Source organism: Sus scrofa, chromosome 3 (genome assembly GCF_054392235.1).
Source record: "Sus scrofa isolate SSC_HxYL_T2T_F1_AM1 chromosome 3, Sscrofa_HxYL_maternal_Yorkshire_Landrace_v2.0, whole genome shotgun sequence".
NCBI lineage: Eukaryota > Metazoa > Chordata > Mammalia > Artiodactyla > Suidae > Sus > Sus scrofa.
The window spans coordinates 127,663,468-127,679,686 of NC_139385.1; the positions used below are offsets into that span (position 1 = coordinate 127,663,468).

General features: G+C 38.9%; 1 protein-coding gene across 3 annotated transcripts in view; it reads left to right on the top strand.

Moving 5' to 3' along the window:
• LOC102165540 (uncharacterized) overlaps positions 1 to 16,219 on the top strand; it is a 1,338,477-nt gene that overhangs the window by 260,971 nt on the left and 1,061,287 nt on the right. For 2 of the 3 annotated variants that reach the window (XM_085019942.1, XM_085019941.1), the window contains one exon: positions 1,239 to 1,402. The gene's annotated coding sequence lies outside the window, so the exon portion shown is untranslated. Of the gene's footprint in view, positions 1 to 1,238; positions 5,392 to 16,219 lie in introns of those variants that run through there. The other variant, XR_014842477.1, reaches the window with a different exon arrangement.

The window sequence follows — 16,219 nt, forward strand, 5'->3', positions numbered from 1 at the left end:
CGTTGTTGTGGGGTGTTGTTCAGGATGAAAGGTCATGAGGATACAAATCTAACTGCAGCATTTTCAAAAATCTGATTTCTCAGGGGATCAGAATAAAATAGTTTGGAATAATCTCTTTTTCAAACCACAGTTATCTTTCCTGAGCCTTAGAAAGACAAAACCAAAACTCAGGAGTCTGAGATGAATTTGTAGACCAGTAGGACTCTGAGATAAGCACTCTGATCCCAGTCTTCTAAGTGATAGGAGAAAAAAAAAATCAATTTTCTCAGAAGCCATCTCCCTGTCTTTGTAATATGCAGACTCTACACAGGTCCTTCTATTATACTAGTCAGCTTCCCTCTCTTAGCCACACTTGGATCCCTTCTCTGAATGTGGATAATCTCCCAGAGTTCTCATCTTTGAGCAAGTCTCATTTTTTTCCAATCAATTGCTCAGCTCTTGGATGCTTTTTTCATGTTGAGGAAGCAATTGCCCATTTTCTGAGTCTTTGCTGCTAAAATAAGGGCAGATGAGTCCCTTAGATTCTGAGAAATTTATTGCTGTCGGTGAGTATGACATTCTGGGAATGTAGCTTCAATCTCCTTTTTCCTAGGCAGGCTGAAATGAAGACCAAAGACCCTGAAGAGCCAAACATTTAGTTCTCCATGGTGTTACTACCACCTCACAGAGTCTGTGTTTACCTTTTTAGACAAATCATCTTTTTGTCTAAAAATATGGATATTATTGCACTAAAAAAAAAGACTCATTCTTACCCCATTGAAACGTTTGAACTCTTATCTCTTGTCTGCTTCATCTCTGTCACAGTGGGTCTTCTCTTCAAGCGAAGGTAGTATTCATGAGATAGAAGAGAATGCAGACATTCAACATCGAAAATGGATGTGACTCTGGAAGTTTTCTTTCTCTTGTTTTTGGATGGTGGTGGCACAAGGTCTGCCCCCTGGACTAAAAGCACTAATGATATTTATCTTCACTGTCCTTTTTTTCTTCATATTAATGAAAATGTTGGTGCTTAATGTTTATTGCTGAAATGCGTTTGAACTCCGAGAAGCCCAGACTTCCGACAAAGAGGATGAATTAAAGGGAAGACACACTCCATCTTCTGGAAATGTCTTCATTTCCCAGAATTAGCTACTGATATTTGCTGGATAGAAGCTTTAGGTCACAAACTTTCTGCCTCAAAAATCCATTTCTGTTTGCATGTCTTCTCCAGTCTCATCAGTTTTCTTCTACCTTTCCAGAAACCCATGAAAAATCCTGGCACATGAGGTGATCATGATGGTGATGCTGGAGATGGTGATGACAGCAGCAACTAATCCTTACAGAGCATGTGCCAGATAGTTTTCCAAGCACATTATAAAGATTAATATATTTTGTGTTCAGCTACTTATGACGACTTTGTAGGGTAAGTACCATTGTCCTTCTCATTAAACACATGAGAAAATTGAGGCACTGATTGGTTACATAATTTGCCGAAGATCCCACAGGTATAAGTGGTCAGGTGAGCTTTGAACCCAAGAAGTCTGACTTGAGTCTTATGCTTAATTTATCCTATGGTTGATTGCATTAGGTTGCTTTGGTTGCCGTAACAAAATATACAGGTTGGATGGCTTCAACCACAGAAATGAATTTTTTTTTTTAGGCTAGAATTCCAATGTCAAGGTGTTGGAAGTTGTGGTTTCTTCTGAGGCCTCTCTCCTTGGCTTGCAGAAGGCTGCCTTCTTGCTATATCCCTACCTGGTCTTTCCCTGGGGTCTCCACATCCTTGGGGTCTCCTTGTGTGTCCACATCCCTGGGTCTCCTTGCACCACCAGTCGGGGTTAGAATAGGCCTACCCTAAAGGTATCTTCATGTTAGCTTAATCGTCTCCTCAAAGGCCCTATCTCTGATCTGGGCCATAATAGTGAACTTCTGAAGACCTGATTCCCTGGCCTTCAAGTCTTCTGCCTTGTTTCGTTGTTGTGATCTCTTTTTCTTCCCTCTCTACCTACCATTCTACTCTGCTTACTTGCTCTGAACTTCTCCTCACAGATGCTCATATCTTACAGACTTAGTCCCACTTGAGGATGAGATTATGTCTCATTTACGAGCCCATTTCCATGAGCTGTGATGTCTGGAATTAGTTGCTGCCCTGAGTCTGCTGTTGGGATTATTGTGGGATGCTTGGGTGGCCTTAAGGTTGCAGCATTTCCCCAGTTGGGTGTGCTTGGTTGTGAGGTTTTAATCCTCAGTTTTCTGATTACCCTCCACATTCCTTGTAGGAGGGGAGCCCTGGCTTCGGTATCAATTTTGTGTTCAGCTACTTCAAAAAGTTCAAAACTCCTAGGTCCAGATCCAGTTCTGAAGTGACTTCCATGGTTCTTTAAGGTGATGATTGATAATTAGCAAAGTGAGTGGGAAAGAGAAATCACAATAGGAGGTTGAAAGAAAATAGAAAATAATTAGAATGATACTGAACAGAAAGTAAGAAATAAAAAAGAAGTGTTATGTAATGTGTCTTCTGGATTGGATAATTTATAGGAAAGTGTTTGAAAAGCCTTCAGTGGTCTCCAGTGGGAGGTGGCATTATTATTATAATTGTGGAATTTGTTTTATTACCCTTACCTCAAGATTCTGGTGGTTGTGAAAGGTGAACACAGAAATAAATCAGTAGGTAGATTGGAAATCCAGAAAGCTGGGGTGTTCTTGAGCAACTGTGGATGGGGAAGCTATCATGTTGGAACTCTTGCCTGTCCAGTGAGCATCCTTAAGGTCAAGGGAACATTCAGCCAAGCTTCCCTGAAAAAGCAGCTGGAGGATGTAGGGAAAGACCCCTCTCTGTTATAAACAGAGGAGGGGAAGGCCAATGTCCAGATCAAAGCCAGGTGAGATTAGTTCAAACTACAGGGAAAAAGTACAGGCCCCCCAAACACAGAGCAGCTCCAACCTGGGAGAGGGTCACAAAGAATCAGAAATACTCTTGCAAATACAGCAGAGAAGGAGGTGAGGCTAGATTAAAAATAGGACAAGTAATAAGTGCAGAAGGGGATTGAAGCTAGTAATGACTCAAAAACAGCCGAGCCACCGAACCTATTTAAAAATCCTCTTAAAAACAGAAGCAGAGAAGAAAAGGAACATGAACAGGAGTGGCACAGGGATGACCTTGAAGAATCATTAAGCCCAAACCAAGTGAGGGGCTATTTCATAGCTCAGAACATGGAGAAATCAGTGTAGGACGGCAGGATTCTGAAGGCATTAAGGGAGCTCGTGCTCTCTAAGCTAATTAGTTCACACACTTACAGTTATTTTGGGGGAAAGTAATAGGGATCTAAGGATGCTAAGAGAAGGGGATATAAAAGGTAGTTTCAATCTTAAACCGAGACAGAAGCCTTATGGAAATGCAGTTCGATGCAGCGGATGTCAGGGTACAATGGGGGATGTGAAGGAGGGACCCTGGCATCCAGAGGCTAATGGGATCATTGGCAAGAACAGGATTGATTTTTTTCAAGAACAAAGCAAGTCCAACAATTGATTTTTTTTCCTTATGCACAGAATGGCCGAATTTTAAAATATCACATAAATCTTTGAACTTTACTCACATGTTTGGCACCAGGGTTCCCATCATTTATTTCCAAGATGTGGCAGCTTGGCATGTATGGGCCCTTGTCACAGAGATTAAGAGTGGCCAGAAGACTAAAGCAAAGGAAGAAACAGACGACAGTTTATCCAGCTCATGGCTGGATGGGGAGTAAGTCCTGCAGGTGAATGAAGCCTTCCCATGATTCTCAATGGGGGGATTCTGCTGACTTCCTCAGGATGTGGAGTCCTGCACATCCTGAGGAGATTGGGATTTTTTTTTTCTTTTTAGAACTGCACCAGTGGCATATGGAGGTTCCCAGGCTAGGGGTTGAATCAGAGCTACAGCTGCCAGTCTACGCTACAACCACAGCAATGCCAGATCTGAGCCGCGTCTGCAACTTACACCACAGCTCGTGGCAACGCTAGATCCTTAACCCACTGAGCGAGGCCAGGGATCGAACCCTCAACCTCATGGATCCCAGTTGGATTCATTTCCAATGTACTACAACAGGAACTCCCTAATTGGGAAATTTTAAGATGAGGTTTGGCTGAGGGCAACACTACTGTCTTAGGGATGTAACTCGGCTTGGAAAGATTCTTGTCTTGGATAGATGACCAGACTAGATGAATTCTCATATTCTTTATGTAGTGAGTATTTTATAAATCTAGAAATAGTGGCTATTGTGATTTTTGAACAGTGGGAGGAAGCAGTCAGGCAGACCAACTATAGGTTAAGTTGGAATCCCAAGAAAAGAGGAGTTATCCTATGGTAGTGAGGCTGACAGACTTTTGATGCTTGTCTTGTCTTCACTCACACTCTGTACTAAGATTAAATATGCTGTTTCTATTGCCCCAGCTTTCTCTGAGTCTTGAACTTTTAATCCCCAAACCTATATCCCATCTGATTCCTGAGCATCTCCATTGCTATTCCCAGCCCAAGCCTGATTCTATTTTTAGTAAGGTCTGTACTGTGAAAATGCTGAGTGGACAAAATTTTAGGGATGTAGAGACCAAGAGGAATATATAATCTAGTACTTTATGACTTAATTCAGAAATCCTCATGGGCAAAGATACATCACGACTGTGAGATTCTGAATGGGTAGAATGAAAAATAATCAGCTTTGATAAAATGAAGGACAGGGTCCAAAATGGCATAGAAGGCCCTGTCTCATCATCCTCCAGAAAGGTCCCTCCCATGTGATTCATCACCTTGAAGCTTCCAGGGCAAGGTATTTTCCATTGTATAGGTGAGAATATTGAAACACAAGTCAAAAGAGACTTCCACTTTTAGCCCCTACATGTGAAAAGCTTGGAAGTCAGCACTGCCGTCCTTGCCACACTAAAAAAGCTGAGCCAATTGAAAACCAGTGACTTTTCTTGGACCATCAGAGAATGATGTCATAGAGCAGACCATCACTTTGAAATCTGGAGAGACAAGTGAACACAGAAAAGTCGTACTGAAATATGCTTATCTGGAACAAAAGTGAAATAAAATTCTTTACATTTCTTACTATTAATCGATCTAAAAGATTACTGTTGAAGTAGTAATAGTAATAATTTATTGGTGTGATTATGTAATTGTATGCTTTGGCTTATGGATATGTGAAATGACTAATAGCAATGGGACAGGAAGGAGGAATTGGGAATGCTCTGCTGTAGGGTACTTTCACTAAATATAGAATAGTATAGTGTTATATGAAGGTGAGCCTAGCTTAATTTAAAATATATGCTTCAGACTCCAGAGCAGTACTAATTTTTTTAAAAAAGAATAATTAATATCTCAATAGAGCAAAGAAAATGGATTAGTGTAATTAAAACCAGAGAAAACACCAAAAAGTGGGAAAAAGAAACAAATAAGTGTAATAACTAGAAACAGTTACAAATATAATAGCTATTAGTCCAACTATATCAATAATCACTTTAATGTAAATGGTCTAAAATAAAAGACAGACATTGTCAGGGTGAATAAAAAGAATAAGACCCAACTATATTTTGCCTACGAGAAAGCCACTTTGAATGTAATGTCTCAGATATGTTAAGAGTAAAGAAGTGGTGAAATATAAACTGTGCTGATGTTAATCAGAAGAAAGCTGGAGTAACTATGTTAATTTCAGTTAAGCAAACTTCAGGACAAGGAAAATTATTATTGAGGTCATGATTACATAATGGTATAGGAGTCAATTCTCTAAGAATTATATAGCAATCCTTCATTATGTGTAACTAACAAAAGAGTGCCAAAATGCACGAGGCAAAACTGACAGAACTGCATGGAGGAATGGAAAAATCCATTACTAGAGTTGGAGACATTAATACTCTTCTTTCAGTCATTGAGAGATAAAGTAGGCTGGGAATCAGTAAGGATGTAATTGTTCTAAACAGCATTATCATTTGACTTGATCTAATTTATACCTTTATAATATTCCATTCTATAACAACAGAATATACATTTTTTCTCAAGCACATATGGGACATTCATGAGAACAGACTACATTCTAGGCCATAAAACACATCTTAACAAATTTAAAATAGTAGAAATCATACTAAGTATATTCTCAGACCATAATGAAATTAAACTGGAATTCAATAACAAAAAGATAACTGGAAGATACATATTTGGAAATTAAGCACATAATTCATGAATGAACAAAAATGTCTCAAGAGAAATTAAAATTTATTTTGAACTAAATTAAAGTTAAAATAAAACATCAAAATCTGTGGAATGCAGCAAAAGCAGTGCTTAGAGGGAAATTTATAGCAGTAAATGCATTTGATAGGAAAGAAGAAATCAATAATCTAGCTTCCATCTTAGGAAACTACAGAAAAAAGTGCAATTTAAGCCCAAAGCAAGTCAAAAAACAATAAAAATTAGAGCAAATGTCAATGAAATTGAAAATAGGAAGATAATAGGGAATATCAATAGAACTAAAATCTGGTTCTTTGAAAATTTCAATAAAATTGACAAACATCTAATCAGACTAACCAATTAAAAAAAGAGAGAGAAGATATAAATTCTCCAAAATCAGGAATAGAGGAGGAATATCACTACTAACTCCTGGACATTAAAAGGATAATAAAGGAATACCATATATAACTGTATACTCACAAAACTGATAGATTAGTGGATTAAATCCTTGAAAAACACAAACTGCCAAGCTCTCACAAGGATAAATAGCCCTCGATCTATTAAAGGAATAAAATCAGTAATTAATAACCTCTCAAGAAAAGAAAGCATCGGTCCCAAATAATTCACTGGTAGAATATGCCATGCGTTTAAGGAAGAAATGACAGTACTTTTCAACAGTCTCCTCCAGAAAAAATAGAAGCAAATAGAACACTTCTTGATTAAGTCTGTAAGGCTAGCATTAACCTGATAACAAAACCAAATAAAGACATTACAAGAAAGGAAAACTACATCAACATAGAAGCAAAAATCCTCAACAAAATATTAGTTAATGGAGTCCAATATTGTGTAAAAAGAATGATACTTCATGATCAAATAGGATTTACTCCAGGTATACAAGGCTAGTTCAACACCAGAAAATCAATCAGTATAATCCACTACATTAACAGGTAGAAAGTAAAAAAGCATATGATAATATGAATTGGTAGAGAAAGAGCAGTTGACAAAATCCAGCACCAATTGATGATTTTTTTTTAAAAAAAAAAAACCTCTCAGCATACTAGGATGAGAGAATCTCCTCAGTTTGATCAAGAATGCCTACAAAAACCCTACAGCTGACATTACGTATTTATTTATTTAAGCATAGTTGATTTACAGTGTTGTGCCAATTTCTGTTGTACAGCAAAGTGGCCCAGTCATACATAGATATCTTTCATCGTGGTCTCTCCCAAGAGATTGGCTATAGTTCCCTGTACTATGACATAACACTTAATAGTGAGCAACTTTCTCTCTAAGATGCCCTCTCTCACTCCTATTCACCATCATAGTGGAGTCCCAGCCAGAAAAAGACAACAAAAGCAAATAAAGTTGTATGGATTGGGCAGAAAGACATGAAACTGTCTTTGTTTACAGATAACCGGATTGTCTCAAGTCCCCAAGAGTTGAGAAACAGGCACACAACTTTCTTGGAGCTAATAAGGGATTACTATAGTAAGGTCATAGGACACAAGCTGAATAATATACCAGTCAAATATTTTTCTATGTACCAATAATAAACAATTGAAATTTGAAAAAGAGAGTACAATTTCTCCAAAACCTGAAATTATTAGGTATAAATCTAATAAGATATGTACAAGATGTGTATGCGGAAAACGACAAAATTGATGAAAGACGTGGAAGGAAATCAATAAATGGAACAATCCTGTGTTCATGGTCTGGAAACACAAGTCATGAGACATATCAAGGAGAAGGATGGGACTAAAGCCTCTTTTTTCAGACCCTCATGCAGAAGAGATCTTTATTTTGAGGGACTAGGTTTTGATCCCTTGTTAATAAGAACAACTCTTAAAAATTAGCCAATTGATTAATTGTCTGATTTGTTCATCTTCACTTTTAGAAGGTAATTCATGCTCAGGGAAAAAAATTCAAACAGTATAAAATGTTATGAAAAGTTTTCCTCCATTCCAAGAAATAATTAGTTATCAATTTCTGCCATAATTTTCCAAAAATGTTCTAATCATATACTTATCTTTCAGAAGGCACATCAGAGCTATAACTCAAGATGTAAAGAATGTTGACTTTTCTGTGAAATCTTCATACATCATACCTATGTGGAAACCTATATTTTCTTGTTTGCATTGCTTTATTTTTTACAGAGAAATGCTTACTGATTTCATTGTTTACTAACTAAGTTATCTCATAGATACTAGTTTTACAGTTAACGTAAAATTTCTGGTTTCTATTGCCTTCTATTCTTTTGGGGCAAGTAATTGCTTTTTTTTTAATTTTAATGATTTCTATTTTTTTCCATTATAGTTGGTTTACAGTGTTTTGTGTTTCTACTGTACAGCACAATGACCCAGTCTCTCTCACACATGCACATATATAAAGAATGTGTGTGTATATATATATGAATGTACATATATATATATACACACACACACACACACACACACACATTCTTTTTCTCACATTATCCTCCATTATATTCCATAAGTGACTACTGGGGCAAGTAATTAAAAAATGAGGTCAGAATTGTTGAGCTATTTCCTGTGCTTTTCAACCATGCATTATGTGTGAGGATGTATGTGCCATTTGGGAAGGTGAAAATCACTAGAAAAGTGGAAAACAGGAGAGAAGAAAACACTTTTCCCTTCTTATGTTGTCTCCAGGTCCTCCAGGACGTTTTAGGAGTGACAAAGGGATGTCCTAGGACATAGGACTTTTCCTGTGGGCAGCTTCATTCTGGAAATACCTTAGAAGCAGCAGTCAGAGCTTATGGTGCTGCAGGCCTTTGAAACATGTGGTTCAGAGGCATGAGCCTGTGTAATTTTCCGGGATCTTGTGAATAGGAAAGGTCTGTACCTTCATGAAGATCTCTCTGCCTTTCCATTCAGCCTCTTAATCTTCATTCAGCGAAGTGAGTGAGAAGGGAAACAGAGCTCCAATCCCTTCTTGCACTCATCATGATCATCTTCAGTATGTGGCCTTGATTAGAACCAATTCTATCTTCCTATTTTTTCTGTTTTGAATTTCTTGCAAGCCATCACAGGCATATCATGCTTTGGAAAGCAAATTGCTTGCCATTTTATGAACTTAAAAAAATTAGTTCAATAAGGTGAAGTTTGATGTGCAAGAGTGAGCATGATGACTACCCAGGTACATGGCAGTTGCCTTGACCGATGTCATACATGAAGACTTTATCCTGGCATTTCTGTGTGTTCTGAGGTTGAAGCAAATAGGGTTTGGTGCTTTCAAACTTACCACAGGCATTAGTGTGGGGCCTGTGCTTTGTCTGAGATTAGGGCTGAAGCCAGGCCTGGGGGAAGGATTTGGAGAGAGAGGAGGACATGAGAAATTGGAGAATGGCTTCCTGCTGCCCTTGAAGAACTTAAAAATAAGGAGAGGAGGCAGAGCATTTGAGTAATCTTAAAAGTATCATTTCAGAAGAAATCAAATATCAGAGAGAACCTCGAATGGTGTAGGAGCCTGTGTGGGGAATAGAGAGGAGCAAAGAGGTTGTGCTTGGAATATTTCATACTTGCACAGGGGTGTCCAGGAGCGTCTTTCAATTGTAATTGGCAGGCTGTCCTCCATCCACTGTCTAGAGGCTCCATGTAGCAAGGTCATGTTCCCAGATGCTCTGCTTTTGGAGTCTAGCCAGAGGAGGCTACTCTCCTTGCTCAGAATTTAGTGGATGCCCTGTTCGAGGTCCTTCAGTTTAGCGACATTTCCCGTAATGTGGCACTCCATGTCTTCACAGTCATGTGCAGCCCCTTGACATGAATGAACTCCAGGGGGAATTGAGTGGTCCTGGTGTTTTCCTCCTATAGGCTTGAAAATGAGCACATCTCTCTTCCCAGACAATATTGGCCCTCATCTTCCTAGTGCCCTTGTCTTGGGGAAGGTAATGTAATTGTTATTTTTGGTGTTCATCATTTCTCGGTAGAGTAATTGTGTTTTTGATGCCCCATAAAGAACACCTTGGATCGCTCTGTAAAAGCACTCTCTGAGGCCAGTTGTCCATCAAAACTGTGGATGTGTGCAGGGGCAGCCTGGGTGATGCCTCCCATCATCAAATGAATCACCTGGAAACCTTATTAGAAACTTTCCAATGACAGGCTCAGATATATTTACTTGACATTACCAGGTTCTTTTGACTTCAGCTTGCTCATCTCAGAAAGTAGGAGGGTGATGCTGGGTGCTGCCAGCTGTCTTTGTTTGTCTACTCTGAGGAGCTCATAACCACGGAAGTGTTAATCTGTTACTGAAGCATTTGAATAGTGTAAAGTTCAGAATGGAAGGGGGTTTGATGGCCTCTAAATCATTCTGCAGCCTCAAGTCAGAAACAACTCCTTTTCTCCCATAACATTTATTTGTAAGGACCTACTCTTTATCCTGTTCTTGCTGTGTGCCAGGTGCTACGCTTTAGACCCAGCTTTAGGCTTCTCCTCTAATTGTTTCATTTAATTCTCCCATTAAATGAGACCCCATCTTACAGGTGAGGAAACTGAGGTGATGCTTCAGGAATGCTTTCTTAGTTAGGATCAACCAACATCCTATCGCTAGGCTGTGTCAGAAGAGTTGGAAACACTCGGTTGACTTTGCTTTGTTGCTCTTTGGAAGTCCTCATGCAGTACGGATTCATCTCAATGAGCTCAACTCAGGTTTCTTGATCTCAAGGAAAATGTGCTAGGTGTGGGGGTGGGGCAGATTGTTTAAATCACCACTGACATGTTTGAGGACTCGGGGAAAGGGGGGGCGTTTTGACTCACTACCCACCTCTTTCCTTCCTTAAAAAGAACACACAGATTTCACTAAATTCACCTGCCACCCACAACCCCTCCAAAATGTTTGTGGTATCCAGTTTCCATTTTTATCTGCTGGCCTAACTCATCTGCAAGCCCACATACAATCATTCTTTCTGTCTTTTCCAAATTGTTCATTTGTTATCTGCCTCCAAATCTTACATTATCTAGCTGTTTCTGAATGTTATAAGATTATACTGGGAATTAAATATTTTCTTGCTCCATGTCATCAATAAAGATAAACAATGTTCAGCACCAAACACAAGGAAGAGACAGCTTGTTATTTCCTCACTTAGAACTTCACTTTTGTATTTATCTAGTTTGGGTGAGTCAAGTTCAGCCCCATGCTGGCCTTGATGATGCATTTGTCTGAACCTTAGTTTTAATCCCTGGAAAATAATGGTAGTTATGAATCAGATTTGTCCACACCACCTCAAGCCTGATGGAAGGATAAAAGAATAATGTGCTCTAAAAAACTGGAATAGATACAAATGAAAGGTCATATTCTGAGCAGTTGTGGCATTGATTTTTTTTTCCCATTCATTAGCCATGTGAGTAATTTATTTGCTGAATTGGATAATAGTTCTTAAAAGCTGGAAGAATATTTCCTCAATTAAAAAAATTGTCCATGATGTCATGGTTACACATGTGACACACTTTTAAGTTTAATCTTCATTATTTAAGAACAGAGATAACATTAAAATGTAAAATCATTAGGATGTTATCAGTTTTGAGTATTCATTATCTTTGTTTTTAAGATTTTTTACTTGCAACTTTATATAAATTTTCTTTTCTTTTCTTTTCTTTTCTTTTCTTTTCTTTTTTTGCTTAGGGCCACACTTGCAGCATATGGAGGTTCCCAGGCTTGGAGTCAAATCAGAGCTGTAGCCACCTGTGGAGCTGCAGCCACAGCAATGCCAGATCCGAGCCACTTCTGTGACCTACACCACAGCTCACGGCAACGCTGGATCCTTAACCCACTGAGCGAGGCCAGCATCCTCATGGATGATAGATTCGTTTCTGCTGAGCCATGACAGGAACTCCTTATATAATTTTCTTTTGATAATGGCTGTGTTTATAACTGGTTTGGACTGTTGAGTGACATTGATCTTTCTCTTGTGCCTTTACCAAACTATGCCCTCTGCCACTCATACTTCAGTCTCAGATGTGTTGTCATGTCTTTCTGAAGAGTTCCATTGCCATACCCTACATATGCTAGGACTGCCACAACAAAGTACCACAGACTGTGTGGCTTAATAAAATGTATGTCTTCACAGTTCTGGAGGCTGGACATCCAAGAGCAAAATGTTGTTAGGGTTGGTTTCTTCCGAAGTCCTCATTTTTGGCTTTGGGATGACTATCCTCTCCTCTGTCTTCATGTGCTCTTCCCTTTCTGTGTGTCTGTATCCTAATTTTTAGTGCCTAGAACACCAGTTACATCTCATTAGGGCCTACTCTAATGACCTCATTTAATCTTAATTCCCTCTTTGAAACCTTATTTCCCAGTACACTCACATTAGAAAGTACTGGGAGTTTGGAGTTCCTGTCATGGCTCAGCAGTTAGCAAACCTGACTAGCATCCATGAGGACACAGGTTCAATCTCTGGCCTTTCTCAGTGGGTTAAGGATCTGGCATTGCTGTGAACTGTGATGCAGGTCGCAGATGTGGCTCAGATTCTATGTGGCTGTGGTGTAGGCCAGCAGCTACAGCTCCAGTTGGACCCCTAACCTGGGAACCTCCATATGCTGCGGGTGTGGAGACAAAAAGACCAAAAAAAAAAATTACTAGAAGTTAGAACTTTGGTGCATGATTATGGTTTTTGTTTTCTTTCTTAATTAATTAGTTATTAAAGTATATTTGACTTACAGTGTTGTGCCAATTTCTGCTGTATGGAAAATGACTCAGTCATATAGATACACACACATACATATATATATAGTGTGCATGTGTATATGTATATATACACACACACATATATATAGTATTCAGGTATATATGTATACACACACACACACACACACACACACACACACACACACATACTTTCAAAATATTATTTTCCATCATGGTCTATCCCTGGAGATTGGATATGGTTCCCTCTGCTATACAGTAGGACCTTGCTGTCTATCCATTCTAAATGGAATAGTTTGTATCTACTATAGTCTGGCTTATCCAAACTCCCAGTCCACCCCACCCCCTTCCCTCTCCCATTTGGCGATCACAAGTCTGTTCTCTATGTCTATAAGTCTGTTTCTCTTTTGTAAACAGGTTCATTTGTGCCATATTTTAGATTCCACGTATAAGTGGCATCATCTGGTATTTGTCTTTCTCTTTCTGACTTACTTCACTTAGTATGAGAACCTCTAGTTGCATCCACGGTGCTGTGAATGGCATTATTTCATTCTTGTTTATGGTACTCCATTGCATATATGTACCACAGCTTCTTATTCCATTTATCTGTTGATGGACATTTAGGTTGTTCCCATTTAGACTGTCCATAGTGCTACTATGGATAAAGGGTTGCATGTATCTTTTTGAATTATAGTTTTATATGGATAAATGCCCAGGAGTGGGATTGCTGGATCATATGGTAGTTCTCTATTTAGTTTTCTGAGGAAACTCCATATTGTTTTCCATTGTGGTCATACAACAGATGCTTTTTGGAGTGCCAAAATTTAGCCCATAATACCTCATAACCTTTTCCTTTTCTATTTTTCTAAGAAGCCCTTTCTGTGTGTTTTCATAGCAACCTTTTTTTTTTTTTCCTATCATGGCACTTACCGTTGCTTTGATTTCTTATTTACTTGTTTATATTCCACACTAGACTCTAATAAATCTGAGTAGATCTCTGCTTTGTTCTTCCTGTATCCCCAGGTCCTGAAGCAAATAGATTTCTAATTAGTCCTTGAATATTTGTTGAATAATTGTGTTCTTATTACCACTTCTAACTATATGAAATTAGACCAAATATTTATTCCATATTTATGCTGTCTCAGATAATTTATGTATGTTATTTTATGTAAGAATCACAAGAGCTCCATGAGGTAGATACTGCTGTTAATATCCCTGTTTTATAGGTTGAGGAATTTGAGGCACAAAAAGGTCAAGTAATTTGCCTGAGGTCAAAGAGCAAGTCATAGTGATGAAGGTAAATCCAGGAAGTGTGACTTCAGAGCCCTCATGGTAAATACAATGCCGAGATGTGTCTTAGTAGGAAAAGAGTATGGTTTAAAGTTACCCCATCTTCTGGCTTATCCAAGTTTAGTCCAATTCCCCACCCCCTTAATCCATGCCCTATACTTAGAGGGTTTTTGTTGTTGTTGTTGTTGTTGTTGTTTTTGCTTTTTAGGGCTGCATTCACAGCATATGAAAATTCCCAGGCTAGGGGTTGAATCAAAGCTACAGCTGCTGGCCTACACTACAGCCACAGCAATGCCAGATCCCAGCCACGTTAGCAAGCTACACCACAGCTCACGGTGATGCTGGATCCTTAACCCACTGAGCGAGGCCAGGGATTGAACCCACAACCTCATGGCTCCTAGTTGGGTTCGTTTCCACTGTACCACAACAGGAACTCTATACTTAGAGTTTTTGGTGGTTGTTTCTGTTTTGTAAATACTTTTTTGGAAGTAGAAATAGGGGGTGGAGAGATGGGAAGTTTTGGGGATTACAGCCTATGCTGTGTTTACAGCCTATGGATTGTGTTTGAAGTCAGTTTATCAGGAAGAGTATCAATGAAGGAGCATGTAGGGGATGCAGTCTAGATGAGAGAGGATTCACTACAATTTTCATCATCCATCTAGCTTAGGGATGACAGCGTACAGGTCTTTACTGTCTTCAAAGCACTCTCCCTTTTATTAATTTACGTGATTTTTCAAAATAGTCAGCTGACTTAAGCCAAGATGATACTATTATCTGTGTTTTATTGGTAAGGAAATGGAGAGTGGCTAAGCACATCACCGAACATTGCCAAGGCAGTCATTGGAGATTTCTAAGATTAAATTCTGAGCCTTCTGCCTTTCTATTCCTGGGACTGAGTTTAATATGGGAAGGGAATAAGAGAGCTGAGTTACAGGGGGAACACCTTCATTCAGGAAGGGAGGGGAGGAAGAGTGTCTTGAAAAGGAGACTGAAATGGTTTGCTAGGAAACATTGAAGAACTAAGAAGGTGTGGGTGGCAGAAGTCAGGGATTAGGGAGTCTCAGAGTTGAAGTCATCAAGGGTGATGACTTACATGAATGCTGGATACAGGTGAATGCTCGGAAGTTGGCAACTGGGAGAGCATGTTTCAGAGTATGTTCTCAGTGACACAATATGGTCAGGTCTCAGTCTTTGTCTGAGTAAACTCCTCTCTCTGAATGAAGTTTGTATTTTTTTTTCCCTCTAGAATTTCCATTAGTTGAATAATCAGATTGCTAGATACCTTTTTATTTGCTTTTGTTTGTTTGAGTTCTATCTGCTGGAAGACATGCATCTTTGATCTTTTCTCAGGATGGGTCCTCTGTAGCAGATTTGTTTGCAACACCAGAGTACATGTTTGCTCCTGCCTCCCCTTCTACATACCCACGGTCCCTTTGTTGTAATGCAAACAAGACTGTTATTTTAAAACCACTCTCTCTCTGAGATGTGGCATCTTGATTTTCTTCCCTTCAGTCCTTCTATGAGCTAGAATGAAAAATTAGATATGTTTTAGAAATATGTCTAGAATTAGAAATAAGGTGTTTTCTTCTTTGTACCTTGAGGGTCATCAGCTTTCCTTCATTTAATCTGTTTCTGACTCTGTAAATTGTTGTGTGGTAGTGAGTGCTCTATGAGAGCTTAATTTGTAATGAGGATATGATGTACCTAATTGGAGTTGCAAGTTGGCAGTGAGGTCATTGAATCCAAAATAGGTAAACAATGTGTAATTTGTCTAACGTCTAAGAATTCTATGGTCTCTCTATTATTCCTGCCAGAATTAACCCTCACCACTGGATTTTCTTATTTACCAGGATAAGAGCACCCCCACTTGAGGAAGAAACACTATCCTGGTTCACTTCACAGATAACATTTTGGGAGAGTCATGGGGTGAAAGAATGCTTGGTCTCGATGTTTCTCTGTACCTTAAAGGCAGGATATCCTACTGTGGCTAGAAATCTAGAAATCTAATTTGCATGCTGGAAGTCATACAAGTTTTGGAAAAAAAAAAAAAAAACGGTTCAGCCCAGTATGGATGTATAGAGCCTTGAGTAGTCA